This window comes from Carassius gibelio, chromosome A11 (assembly GCF_023724105.1).
Source record: "Carassius gibelio isolate Cgi1373 ecotype wild population from Czech Republic chromosome A11, carGib1.2-hapl.c, whole genome shotgun sequence".
In the NCBI taxonomy this organism is placed as follows: Eukaryota; Metazoa; Chordata; class Actinopteri; order Cypriniformes; family Cyprinidae; genus Carassius; species Carassius gibelio.
Genome location: NC_068381.1, coordinates 4074486 through 4089725, shown reverse-complemented (window position 1 = coordinate 4089725; position 15240 = coordinate 4074486). Strand labels below are relative to the sequence as shown.

General features: G+C 37.6%; 1 protein-coding gene and 1 long non-coding RNA gene across 8 annotated transcripts in view; one reads left to right on the top strand and one right to left on the bottom strand.

Moving 5' to 3' along the window:
* Positions 1-15240, top strand: part of LOC128022071 (calmodulin-binding transcription activator 1) — a 280579-nt gene that overhangs the window by 158369 nt on the left and 106970 nt on the right. The window lies entirely within an intron of this gene.
* Positions 8930-10048, bottom strand: LOC128022074 (uncharacterized). The gene is made up of 2 exons (XR_008185849.1): positions 9575-10048; positions 8930-9476 (listed from the first exon to the last, which is right to left on the bottom strand). It is a non-coding gene; the product is annotated as an uncharacterized LOC128022074 (long non-coding RNA).

Sequence of the window (15240 nt, the reverse complement as noted above, 5' to 3'; positions counted from 1 at the left end):
TCCACGTCTTCTGGGCTCGGCTCCACCTGTGTGAGCAACTGGCCACACTGAGAGCCAGAAGAACCAGAGAATGAAACACAAAGACAAAATAATATAAATTACAGCAGTTATGGTCTATATGTTTCAATTTAAAGTGCTTGTAATGATAAATTATTTTAGGTACACTACCCAAAGAGGCCCTGAGCAGTGACGAGGTGGCTAGGACATTAGAACAATTGCTGCTGTCAGGGGAGGCTGTGGCCATTAGTCAATAAATTAAAGAGTAATTACAATGGTTTCTGCTTCTGTGACTTTATCTGTGAAACCTCACACAGGTGGAATAGAAATGTGTTTAGAGACCCATGAGAGAGAGAGAGATGTTTCTGAATCACATCCAGCTCCAATGGACGACAGCAGAGAAAGTTGGCCAGAAAGTTCCTTTCTCCTCCTCTCCTTAACTCATTACATTAGATCCCATGGAGAGCTAGATGGATCTCCTCTTGAAATGTTCTCTGTGAGAGTTTTAGTGTATGCATATACAGTACATAAAATAGTATGGCCCATAAATTAAATCCATATAAGGGAATCTACTATTCTCACAGTAGGACACAAGTGACAAACCTTCCCATCCAGTAAAATTCTCAGACTCAGACTCCCTGAATCCATTCACCTGCAGCGGCAGCAGATATAATCCCATCTGCAGGTAAAAGCACACTTGCATTAGACAAATCCCCAGGTATTCTCACCGGAGCCGAACGGAGAGACGCCCGGGGTTGTTCTGTGTGCACTCAGTACCTAATAATATATGACACCCCTGCTGCTCTGCTTTATAATACTCCATCATAAAGCGCAAACATATTCCACCGACAAACGTGCAAAGAGTTAGTGCATATCGAGGATAACCAATCAAATCTGTAATCTGCAACAGCAAGAGAGAGTCAGATAATTTAAGTAGACTGTATTAAAGCTAGTGAAGTGATCTTAGTCAGTTCATCACTGACTAGAGTATCTAGATTTTAGACTTTTCCAGAGTTATGTAAAAAAAAAAGATATGTAAAAGTGACATCAGCAAAGTATGGTGACCCATACTCAGAATATGTGCTCTGCATTTAACCCATCCAAAGTGCACACACACAGCAGTGAACACACACACACACACACCCAGAGCAGTTGGCAGCCATTATTAATGCCTTGCTCAAGGGCATCTCAGTCGTGGTATTGCCAGCCTGAGATTCAAACCCACAACCCTAGGGTTAGGAGTCAAACTCTCTATCCACTAGGCCACGACTTCCCCTAATCATTTGTGAATCATTTATGTTGCAATAAATGTGAATCATTTATTTGCAGGAAATATTTTTAAACAGTAGCATTCGGCACTTCACTTGTGTTAACTCACATTAAATGTGAGTTTTAGATCTGGCTTTCACCTCTGGGGCTTGTACCATGATGGTGGCTGAACAAACTCAGAGTTACAGGATTAGTTTTGAGTTGACAAAACAAAACCGACCCAATCTGACTTTGTTGGGACCATGACGCTGATCATCAACTTTCTCTGTCAGCCCAGGCTTTGATCCTGAGATAATGAAGCATGTGCACTTAAAACTCTGATTCACTTCTAGCGAGAGGGTCACTACCACAAATTAAAAGACTGAAAAATATGAAGAATTGAAACACATTTACACGGCAAGACTATCCATGTAAGAGGACAACTTAAAGAAAACATCTTGTCATATCAGTGCACGTAAAAGTTTATATAGTTGAAAATATAAAAGCACTTAAAAATGTAAGCTCTTATATAGTCATGTTTAAAGCTATTGATTCTAAAATATATAATATATATATATATATATATATATATATATATATATATATATATATATATATATATATATATATATATATATATATATATATATATATTAATATTGCATATATTTATATTAATTTAAAATAAAAGTTTAATATAATTCCTATTAAACTAAACTAGCCTGTGTAATGGATTAAGGGTATAATAATGATAAATAGCATATAAAATAATTATAATAAATAATCATCTCTAAAAGCCAAAGGTCAAATTTCGTTTTGACATCGAGCTACTTTCATGGTTCCTAAAATCCAGATTTGGCATAAACTAAACTGAAACTTACCTGGTTAACCAGCTAAACCGGCTTCATGGTACAGGCCCCAGGTTTGCATTTTTCTTTTACCTTTTATTTTATTTTTTTATGAAAACTTTGCCTTTTTTAATCTTTCATTTATTTAACTTTTTTATTGAGCATTTGCCTTTTATTTTTATTTTTTGAGCATTTGCCCTTTTATTTTATTTTATTTAATTTTGTCACTGGAAGTCGAGGAATCAGTCCTAGCACTGTTCACAGTATTCATACTACTCTTATTATACTGTATGTACAGTTTATAGTTTAGTAATATGCTGTTCTTATATCCTTATGTCCTTCAGATTGACTCTCCATCTCATAAACAGCATTAACACACACACATGCGCGCACACACACATATTGTGGTCACTTCTTATTCTGCTCATCATCTGGCCATGCTAATGAGTTTATTTGAAACATTTTCACTCATCCAGTATTCACACACACACCCCTCAAACGCACAAGCACACACACACACCTGTGAGACTCCACTGGAGCGAACAACTTTTTTTCAAGGGCAAATATAAGTTAAGCAGAGCTAGACGGTGACGGCATCTATACTGAACGGCGCAGTTGTGTGTGTGTGTGTGTGTGTGAGTGTGTGCACCAGGTGTGTGAGATGTAGCTATGTTTCTCAAGGCGGAAGAACACTCCTGCCCCCATCTCCACGGGATTCCCTATTATTGCCAGAGACACAAATAGCCTTTGAATTGTGGGTAACAGGTGTCTGGAAGTCACAAACAAATGATTTGTACGTCTAGAGGAGAGTCGTACAGAACACACTGTTTGTTTGGACAAAGCCAGCTGAGCGCCTGTGCGTCTCGCAACTTTTTTTTTTTTGTGGCTTTCATCAACAGCCGCCTCACTCTTCACTAATGAGGCGTAATCTTAATAGCGTGTCGCCCCCTATGAGACGGGCGCCGTGCCATTCTGACGGGCTGACTCGGGTGGAAGGTGTCATTGGCTTAACGAGGGGTGTAAATCTGACACAGCGGGACCAAAAAAGGTGCTTTATCTGCACGTAGCGACACACACACTCTTTCATAGAAGAGGAGCAGAGAGGGAAAGTTTCAAACTGCCGTCAGTGAAAGAGCCTCTTGTGTTTGGGCTTGTCTCACCCAGCTGCGGGACTGTGACAGCTGTAAACGCAACGAGACATTCAGAGGATTTGGCCACGTCCTCCACCGGAGAGGTCCCACACAGTGCTCTCAGACACCGGAACTGCTCTCCCACCTGTGGTGCCCACCTGCACACAAATTCAGGCTTGATTTATGATAAGTTATAGTTCTGGTAGTGAAAGTTACATCTTAGATTGTTACAGGTGAGCTACTCCCACCAATGGAGAAGCCGCATCTGACTCAGATTCCTGGAGTATAAGCCATGGGTTTTTATTTCTTAATGTCTTTAAAATCAAAATCAGTTTATTAATATGAATACATACTATATTAACAATGAAATTTGTACCAATGTTATTATATAATAAATGTATTTGATTTTAAATTATTTATGATTAATATTTATACTTTTTTAAATATATTTATTATATATTTAATATTTTGTATTTATTAAAAACAATATTATTACATGCATATATATTAAATTAATTTAATTTAATTTAATTTAATTTAAATTTATGCATTTAGCAGACGCTTTTATCCAAAGCGACTTAGTGCATTCCGGCTATCAAGTTTTACATATCATGTGTTCCCGGGGAATCGAACCCCCAACCTTGCGCTTGCTTGCTTGCTAGCGCAGTGCTCTACCAGTTTAGCTACAGAAACACAGTTTTTACATATTAATATAAAAACTATTAACAATATATATAATAAACAATATTAAATCTACGCTCATTTTCGAAGCATTTCCTCCATATATTTAAACATGCTGTACATTCACCAAGGTGCCGCACCATCATTTAAATTAATTGTTTAAAGTTTTAAATCTAGGACTTTCTTGGCTAGAATGCATGTTCCAGACTTCAGAAGTCTGTTTCTGTGAGCGTAGGTGAGTATTATGGGGACTGAGGAGAGAAACGGCTCTCTGAAAGTGGCTTCCTGCTGACTGGGGATGAATCCAGGAAATGGGGGTCAAAAGCATGTGAACCATGAGTGACTGCTGGGATGATGCAGCGGTCATTGATATGCGTGTCTCTGCTGGTATTTTTGGTGAGGGTTTGGAATGAGGCGAGAGTAGATGATCCAGCCCTCGACTGATGCAGTATTTATAAGTCAGAGCCTCCCCAAATGAGCATTTGGACAAAGAGGAAGTACTCGCTCTCTCTCTTTCTCTCTCTTCCACTGCGAGTGCTATTTATCTTGCTGGTCTCTGATAAATGGTGGATCTGTATGTACTCATTCACTGGTGTAGCTCTCGTTGTCTTTCTGCGTCAGCCTTTTTCTATAGCTCCACCGCAGTGCTCTCTAAACAATTCATGAAGTGCTCGTCAAACACCCTTAAATCTAGATAAACCCTTAAGGAAAAGGTTTGTGCGCTCTGACAGCTGCGCCAAATTTTGGAAGCCAGATTCCCAGTACTAAATTGCGAATGTCTGTCAGTTTGCCTGAGGAGAAAGAGCAGTAATGTCCAGTTTTGCTTGACAGCTGGCTGTAGCATATGAGAAATATGTATCATTGTTGTATTTGTTTTGGGATCAAAGAGATTTGTTTGGATGTGCTTTGTCTTAGAGACACATGCCACCCTAAAGCTCCTGTTTATCCTTGTCAGCTGTTCATCTGATGGCCCCGATTCACAAATGCACATTGATTTTGCCCAGTCAGTTCTGAGTATGCAGTCACATATGTGAGAATGTTTGTTGACTACAGCTCAGTATTTAATGCCATAGTGCCCTCTGCGCTTGTGGTAAAACTCTGGGCTCTGGGTCTGAACAGCTCTCAGTGAAGCTGGATCCTGGACTTCCTGACATGGAGACGGCAAAGAGGAAAGCACGGAAGATCATCAGAGACTCCTGCCACCCGAGCCATGAATTCTTCTCGCTGCTACCTTACGTCAGATGACACAGCAGCATCAGAACCTGATCCAGCAGAATGCGAGACAGCTTCTTCTCGCAGGCCATCAGACTACTGAACTCCATATGACAAAACAATACTCATCCTCCTACCCCTACCCCTCACACGGTTGCACTTTATTTTACAGTCCTGTTCCTCATGTACATACTATGTACTTATTATAGTAATTACAATAACTATGTAATAACAAAGTACTAGCCCTGAACCTACCCCTAAACCTAAACCTAATCCTACCCCATGTAGTTACCTTGTATTACCAGAACTTTCTTAGATAAATACACTGTAAGTACACTATAAGTACATGTAAGTACACATACTATAAAGTGCAACCGTAAATTGTGTACCATTGTCTATTGTATATTGTGAAAAAATGTGTTTACTATTTAAAATATGCATATTGTTATTTTTGTATATTGTTAATATTGCACATCTTGTTGCTTGTACTGCATGAGACAGAATCTTGTACCTAAGAATTTCACCATCGTTACACTTGCATACATAAATGACAATAAAGAGATTTAGATTTTTTATTTTATTGAGTTGTTGCATGTTGCCATGACCTACTGATCTCTGTAAACCTTTTTCTGTCCTTTTTCTCTTTTTTTTTCTCTGTCATTTTTATGAGTATTTCTCCTTGAATGTTCGTGTCGGGTCAACATCAGTTCCCAGATTGTGGTATATGATGTATGAGGTGTGTGTGTGTGTGTGTTGTAGACTGTACAGTATGGGTCAATGGGCTCCAGTGACAGAACAGTGCTTCCCATTACTTCTCCACATGACTGAATGAGAGCTGATCAATTCCCATTTATTGATGGGAACAATATGAGACACTAGAATGACTACAACACCCTCCACTCTCTTTCACTTTCTGTGTCTGCCAGGATTGACAGAAATAATATTAAGAGTATTTTGAAGAGTGGCAAGAACATAGAGCAGCACCAAAAGTCTCAAATTTAAAATTTCTCCAGATATTATAAGGCTCAATTCTTATACATAATGCCCATTTTTCACAATTCAAATCCCCACCCTATTATATTCTTCTTGTTAAAAATCTTTCACTGAAATGCGTCACATTACGGAAGTGAAATGGCCTATATGAATACTGTTTTGTGTTGACTTTAAGCTTCCAAATGCATTTTCAAGCTGTTGTACAATCTGCATGCCACACCACAAATATATTGAGACGCAGCCACGGAGATAGAGAGAGAGAGAGAGAGCAAGATGAGAGGGATGAAAAAATAAAAAATCCAACGCCTCTCATATCATTTCAAAAGATGAATCTAATCTTACTGCAATCAGCTCTCTGCTCCACCGCCTGTCTCTCACATGATCGTCAGCGGCGCTCCATCCCCTCCCCATAGGCCATGGACACTTCGCTTTGTGGTTATTAACCTGAACAGTGGGCACATCTGAGTCTAGGTTAATAAGCTGCTGTCTTCACCTCACTCTTTGTCGGGAGAACAATGTTGTCAAGCCTCCAGAAATTGGCAATTTACAACAGAGATGGAAATGGAAGGCGAGGTATTCGTCTGTGGAATGCTTTTTATAGCTGGGCCCACCGGTGGAGCCTTGTTCTCCCACAGCCTTTTAATGATGGATATGAAATTACAGAGGTGTGAGACTGAGATGAGATGGGAATGAGAATGGACAGAGACAAGGCGAAGGGAGACACGGGTGCTAACTAGCAGCGAGTGTACTGTACTTTATTTAGACTAGGTTTAAAAAGGGGCAGAGCTGGATAAAAAGCTAGATATGGCATAGACAAGTCTTGAGAAACATCATAGTAGAGATGGCCATTTGATGATGTAAGCATGTGATGTGTGAGTGTGTGTGTGTGTGTTTATTATTTATTGATTGATTCAAAATGTACTGGAGAAGTCCCCTTCATTCTTTAATCTTTAATAAAAGCTTAGACTATAAGTGACACCTCAGTGTTTATTTGGTGTTTAATAAGAATTAATACTTTTGTAGTCAATTGTTTATTTTCTGATAATACTGTATGTACCCTTACGAAAGGAAAATATATTTGCCAATATATTTCTTAAAATATATTGTGATATATTGTAATATATTATTTTCCCTTTTTATTTTCTAATATTTTATATATTTGAATACATTTAATAATATATTCATGATACATATATTATATAATAAATTGCAAAATATACAAATGATTGCCGCTTTCAATATATTGCAATATATTGGAAAAAAATAAATATATATAAGAATATATGCCTAATATATTACATGATATTTTCCAATATACTGCAATACATTTTTGTTTCATAAGGGTACTTTAAAATCGACTTTACACATATACTTTAATCAAATTAATCTATTTAATATTATTACGGTTATTTAATTAGTGTCTTAAGACACTAAGAAAATGTAATTTTTATTTATTATATTTTAGTTTAAATAAATAGTTTATAGTTCTACATTTAAGTGCTAATTTAAGTACATTTATGATTACGTTTATGTATTTAGCAGACACATACAAAGTGGCTTACAAAAGTGAAACAAAAGCAATTCATCAAGAAGCCTGCAGTACTTGTAATATACAGTACCAGGTTTATTTGACAGGATTTCTTGTTTTATTTCATTTTATTTTCTCTTTTTAAAACGTTTGCTCTGATTAGAAGGCATTTCCTCCTAATTTCATGTTTTGAATGTGGCACTCCATGACAAATTGGAGATTTATTTATCTTATATATCTTATGGCTTTTCTCATTTATAGTACTAGTGAAAATGTACAAGTAGGCAAATTTAACGCAGTTAGCAACAGTAAGGGAGGCAAACCACAGATGGCACTTTTTTTCTCTCTTCAAAAGGATAGTAATACAGTACAGTATTGTAATGCCCATTTCCTATAATTTGGTTCCATTTGGCACAACTGTGATAGAAATCATAATCAAAAAAGGCTTATTGTTTCAAGCGGTATATTGTGTCTCGCAGTGGTTCAGCCGAGAAGTATTTGATTGAGCTGCTTTGGAGCATGTGTTGGTTTTGATTGATTTTTAAGGCACGTCCCTCTTCGTTCCAGTAGCGCTGTACGGGACAAGGACACAACTCCGTCCGGACACAGTGAGGACACTACCTCTATTTATTAACAGAGTGGAGATCTGCTGCTCCCCAAAGAGGCTGTGCTTCCCACGCTGCCTTTTTGTTATACCCTGCGGTCTGGGGAAAATTAATTTGACTCCCTGTGGGTGTAGAGTTGGCTGAGAGACTGAGGAGAGGAGGAAGGAGGGTGAAGCATCCTGTGTGTGTGGAATCATAGACAGGTAGCAGCCCGGGCCCCTGACAGACACAGATAGTGCACGGCCTCATGCTGATGTATTCATGAGGAGTCCTGCACCTCCAATAACTTCATTAACCCTGTGTAGCAACCCACCGCATACTGTCCCTTCCACAGCAGATAACACACAGGAGACCATGCAAGAAAACACATCATGTGTCTCTCTAGCTCTCTCTCGTATCTGACGGTCCTGTGCAGGAATGTGTGGTGAGATTGTGAAAATGGTCTAGGTGTCTTGTGTTTCGCACAATAATGGCAACGTCAACCCTGTGAGATGTTTGTGAGAAACCTTTTCTTTTTTTTAGCTTAATAGATATAAACTGTTGATTATCAAACGTTTTGGTTTCATTGAAAAACATTTTTTGTAGGTTAAAGCTTGATAATTAGATTTGTTGACATCACATTATAGATTGACAGTTCCAACAATATATTTGAATGCCAATTGTTTTTGCTGTATTCATATATATTCATCCATCCATCGTTCTATCTTTCCATCCATGGTTCTACCTTTCAATCCATCCAATGCCCATTGTTCTGTCCATCCATCCATCCATCCATTGTTGTATCTGTTGCTCTATCCATCCATCCGTCATTCTATCTAGCATCCATGCATCCATCGTTCCATCTTTCAATCATTCCATCTTTCTATCCATCTATCCATCATTCTATCTAGCATCCATCTATCCATCGTTCCATCTTTCAGTCTTTCCATCTTTCTATCCATCCATCATTCTATATAGTTATCCATCCATCCATCGTTCCATCATTCTATCTTTCCATCCATCCCTTCCTTGTCATTTCAGTTCAGATTCCAATACACCTTCTTGTATTTTGTGGTCAATTCACATTCACTGTCATGAACTGCAAGTGAGCCAGAGCCAAATTTACTCAGAACTGAATCCATAAACTTGAACTTGTTTCTTCTTTTTTTTTTTCTTCTGAAAATGCAAATCTTGTTTACGTCGATGTTGGACACTGTTGTTGTTGTTGTTGTTGTTTTTCTTCATATGTTGGAACCTGAGGGCGAAGAAAACAGTTTAAAAACATGTCCTACATAAGCAGCGTAATGTTTCTAGTAATGATTTAATTAGGTTTAATAGCTTCCGTGGCTTTACCCTTTTCACACTAATCCAGTTAACACAATGCAGAAACCTCAGTGTGATTTTCCCCAAGGACCGAAATTTAGCGCCATCTTTCCATTACTGTTCACACCACAGCTCCAAATACCACCACCATGGATAACCTCCAACCCCCAGAGGAAAGCCTGAAAATGAGACGATCGGGAAGCTCATCGTATGCAGCAACTCCTGTTTGCAATTATTCAGCCATGAATGCTGTGGCCTTTCCATGCCCTTTGGAAAACTCACCCTGACCAAATGCTCACTGGGGTTGCTCGGTCTGGGGGCGTTGTGCATTTTAAGGTTAGAACTTGGTGCCTGTGGTCGCCTTATTGATCCCATGCAGCCTGGTGCTCTCTGCTTTTTGGAGATAAGGCAACAGACTCGACCCCCTCCTTATCCCACTGGCCCTGCCAGACTTACAAACACAAACACCCAATTTCTAATCCACTTGTGGGCTGCTGAAGACAGACAGGCCTTTATTTATACCCTTTCATGCCGTCCTCAGGGTCCGCTGTTCCGATAAGCCGTGTAGGGACATCAGTTTTCTTGTTTGGAGGAAATCAGACGTAGACGAAGCCCTCCACCCATCACTGTCCTGACCCCATCTGTTTTGCCCAACCAAAGAAGGAGCTGAACCAACCGACCTGCCAGGTGTGGATGGGATCAGTGTTCTGTGATGCTAAGCATGACAAAAGGATCAAACTCATGTCCGGTGCTGTGCTATAGGGTATAGTGGAAACTACAGATATAGTACCATGAATCCGTCTTCATTCCAAGTGTTTACAGAAATTAAAAATGTACCCTGGATGTCGATTTGAATAGAATGTTTTTAATTCCTGGTCATATTGAGTGCAGTTCATAATTACAATTTGTAATCAACAGAGTAACAACTTTTATTATTGGAGTACATTTAACAAAACAAAAATACTGTTTTCAGTTTTTCTTCTTCAATTTAATTTAAAATCTAATTAAATGTGTTTCTTGCTGTGTTTTCGTAATTGTTTGTGAAATTTACTAGAAATTTCTGAATGAAAATCATTTTACACCTTTTTATTACTACGTAAAAAAAAATGGTTTAAAAATCTATTTCCACTCAGAAATTGCTTCTCCTCTGAAAAAAATTTTCTTTATGATTTTAGTTACCTAAATAAAAAAAAGCAATTTAGTCACTGTTGGAGGCTGCTGTTGGAGGCAATGCAGTCTTTGGCAATAGTTAATGGTCATTTAATTTTGTATTCAGTAAAGGTTACACTAATGATATCAAAAGAGCATAGATCGTCTCACATTACAGAAGTAAAATTGGTTGTGAATGTTGTTTCATGTTGACTTTCACTCATTACAGAGAACTGAAGGATCGACTCATTTTAAAGTGGGCATTTGTAGTGAACTGGCCACACAAAACAGAGAGCTGAACTGGAGTTAGACACAAGTAATGAATTCTGGGAAATTACCTAGGGATTAGTGTAGAAGAACAGTTAATTTATTAATGCAATGAAATAAGTAAACCTAATTTCATTTTACGTCCTTGCATTCAAATTGCAATTGCAATTCTGTGTCCTGTTTGCTTCCTCAATTCAATCTGAATTCAAATCCTGAGATCAAATTGGTTTTTAAAACGCATTCTAGGTTCACTTCTGAATACAACCTTACTTCACTCCCATCAGAGACTGCGATTAGCAACGCTTCTCGATAAGACGCTTGAACACTGATGGAATCTTGTCTCCAGAAACACCCTCCACACCCCCTCAGACAGCAGAAATCAAATTCTGTTCAATCAGACCCACAATTACATTAGATCGCATCCGATAGCGGTGTGCCAGAGGCGCATGTGTTTTTTGCATCCGGCGTGTTCCGCAGTCCTGTCACCATGGTAATGAGGTGATTGATTGATACGTGTGATGCTGACATTGAGGGGTGGGCAGGTGGGAGAATACATGGGGGGTGATTTGTTACCGCCTGCCACCCCTGTTATCGCTTATTAAATCAACAGGCAAGGTGAGGAGATATGAAAACAGGCGGAGAGAGGCAAGACTCCTGCAAGGATAAACAAATCAGCTCCTGTGCCATATGGAATACCATTCCTTTAGGTGACTAAATGCCAGCATGACTGTACACACACCAGGAGCCTCTGTCTGTTAACAGGCATCAGATGCTCTGGTGGTCGAGTCGAGTGTTGTGATGTTCGGAAAAAACTCGACTGGGGTCTCTTTTGTGTGTATGCCGCAGTTGCACTTTTTTATTTCAGTTATTGATCTTTTAACCTTTATCGGGTCTTGTTCATATGGTGGTATTATATCATTCCAAACATGGGCAAATTTAGTTATAAGGTCCATAAATAAAACAAAACTAGTATAATTCATACTAGCTCTAAAATATTTTTCTGTACAGTAGTATGATTAGCCAAAAATTGCAGCATATGAGCATATTTCATGCAATAGATGCTACAATGTGCTGGACATAGACTTTATTTAATTTCTATGATGTTTTGGACAAGCAAAGATTATTAGTATTATTATTTTATTTACTTTTTAACTTTTTTTGGGGGGGGGGTGCGAAGACATTCTTACAGAAATTCTATATTAAATACAAAATAACCATGTTTATTTTTGAGATGAGAACCGGAAGACACTTTTTAAATTAAACTGAGATACTTGCTGGTTATAAAAAAAGCATTATTCAGTATGCTATTTAGTTAGCAGTATTTATTGATGACTAAATTAAGGTTAAAAGGCAAATAAATAAAACAGAAATACTACAATGAGTAAACAAAAATAAACTAATGGGATTTTTTTTTTTTTTTTTTTTTTTTTTTTTGACGTTCTACATGTGGCAAAATATGGAATATACACAGAGCATATTTCATTCATAAATGTGTCCCACAGTTTATTCATGTTCATATGACAATAATATATTCTGAAAATGACCAAGTATAGGTTAAAAGGCCAATAAATAAAGCTGAAGTATTAGTATATAGTATGGTTGTGCTTGACGTGGCCCTTCATTTCTAGTGTGCTATTTTTAGTGTTTGTTTTTTCTACTTATTTTTGACATTTTTTATTTGATTGGGTTGCCAAGAAACAAGACATTTGGATTAAAAAGAAATTGGATTAAAAAGGCAAAATATGAATATTTATAACTAAGCTATATTAAACAGTATATTGAGTTACTTGTTGGTTATGTGTCAAGAGGTTTATCATGGCATTATATATATATATATATATATATATATATATATATATATATATATATATATATATATTATTATTATTATTATTATTTTTTTTTCACTCAGTATTTCTAGAAAAAATGGCAATGTGCAACATATGCTGCATAGTATTCAGCATTTAGCAAGCAGTATTTGTTTGCATGGACTATGTCTTGCACTAACTGCTGATAGACACATTGTCATCCATTTATTATCTGTTTTCACAAGAGATCCCTTGTGAAATGTTGGAACGTTCTGAATTTGGCTTATTCATAACTGAAGCGTCATGTCTGGCTTTTTGCTTTTCCAGTTATAATTACACCACTAGAGTGTTTTTCGGGTGTAAACGAGCTTCTTCAGAAAGTTCTTTCACCACCACAGTGCAGAGGCTTTATTTATGTGCAAAATGAACTGAATAAGAATGAAAAATATTTGCAAGAAGACACTTTCTGACTTTCCTGAACGTTTCCCAGGCTGCTATGAGGAAAATCCCACACATTGCCAGAACGCCGTATGTGCAGCTGTGCAGTTTCACCCTTTGATACTGTATTATAGGTGTCTTTAAAAAAGTACACCTGCTGTAAATTAGATTGGTCCTCAAAGTTATTCTGTGATTGCATTATAATATCCTGCTATAACATGACAGCACTCATTACAATCCCATTTATTATTCATTATACTGATATCTAAAGCTCGGTACAAGTCCTGCATGGTTATATCGACTGCCTGTGTTTAATCAAACACATGGCACCCTTTAAATAAGACCGTATTCCCGACAACATTCCTTTAAGAACATTTCTTCCCTGTCCGTATTTTCCATTTCTGTCGCTCAAACAGAAGAGGCATCCTGTCATCCCAGTGTGATAACAGAATGCTTAGCATTCCTTTCGCCCTGCTCTCCATGTATAAATATGTATAATTCTGATAAGATTAATTGGATCGCCTAAGCACACAGAGAAGGAGAGAGAAAGAGGACGCAAAAGAGAACTCTTGTTCCGGCTGCTTTTGGGAAATGTGCTCCGGGCCCACGTCACATTCCCCATGCTAAAGTGCTTCATTTTTTTTCTGGAACAAACTGCCTTCAATTAAAAAAGAAAATGGCTTACCCAAAGGTCCCGAGGAAAAGGAGCCGAGCAAATGGCTTGAACAGACTCACGATAAATAGACCTGTTAAAATATTAAGCATTCTGAGAAGTGTTCGATACAAAATGCTCACCCGTGTCTTAATGGGGAAACACATTTCTTTGAATTTCCACTGCTAAGAGGAATTATAATCACTCAGTGTGTGGTTTTTTTTTAATTTATTTTTTTATAGAAAAAATCTAAAGAAAACAAACAATAAATAAGTAATCATAAAATGCATTATGCATAATAATATAAAGAAGAAGAATGGCATTTTTGCATTATTTTTTTAACAATAAAGATTCTTAAGCTGAGTTAAATCTCCCTTTTTAGGAAGTGATGTTTAAACAGCCTTCTACAGAAGTACATTTCCATCAAAAGAGCTCATCAAAACCTCATGCAAATCAAGGCTGGTGATGATCAGAGAAACCAATTGGTCTAATGAAACTATCAGTTAACTTCTGACATATAAAATCAATCTAATCTAGCAGCACGCACTCGGTATATTGTTTTACATCTGGAAATGTAATTCTCCATGCATCTGTTAAATCAAAATGAGGTAATAACTTCTTTAGGCTTTTACTGGATTGTAAATATGGCTCTTCACTAAGCCCATCAATGTTAAAATCAACAGAACAATTCCGGTCTCCAGCTAAAATAAAATAATCACATTCATTTTGTTCAAGACCTTTCTTTAAATTATTCAAAAAATAATAATAATAATAATCTAGTCTTTCATTCCCAATATACAAGACAGACGTCACTTATTTTTTGCTAAATCAAGCTCTTACTATGCATACTAGAAACGTAAAGGCAGGTGTGTTGAAGCAAGTTGGAGCTAAACTCTGCAGGACACCACTGCTATAAACAGTCATCAAACCAATTCCCATTAAATATAGTCCCAAGACTGATTGTTTCTGTGTCAAACCAAGAAGTGGCTAGAGAAGAATTTTCTACAAACACAGAGCCAGCAATAGACCTCCAGTATAAATGGGAACGTACGTACCACGTAAAGGGCCTCAATGTGATATTAATCTTGCTACTGCTGTGGTCTGGAAGGCACTCTGTCAAACTAACGTGTATTACTCCATCGCCGGTACAGTTATGATAATAATGAGCTGTAGGTTCCCTCACATCAGCTCTGAGCAACAGAGGCTGTAGTCACTGGTGTGTTAAAGTATTTTATTATTACTGGAATCATGAATTATTTGGGGGGAAATCCTTTCTGCACTCACGAGTGTAAACTGAAGTAGGTTGGTTTACTCTGAATGCTCCATGCTGTAAGATTTCTCTGTGCTGCTAAATTAAGAGGATTGAAGAGGTTTGGCTGTTG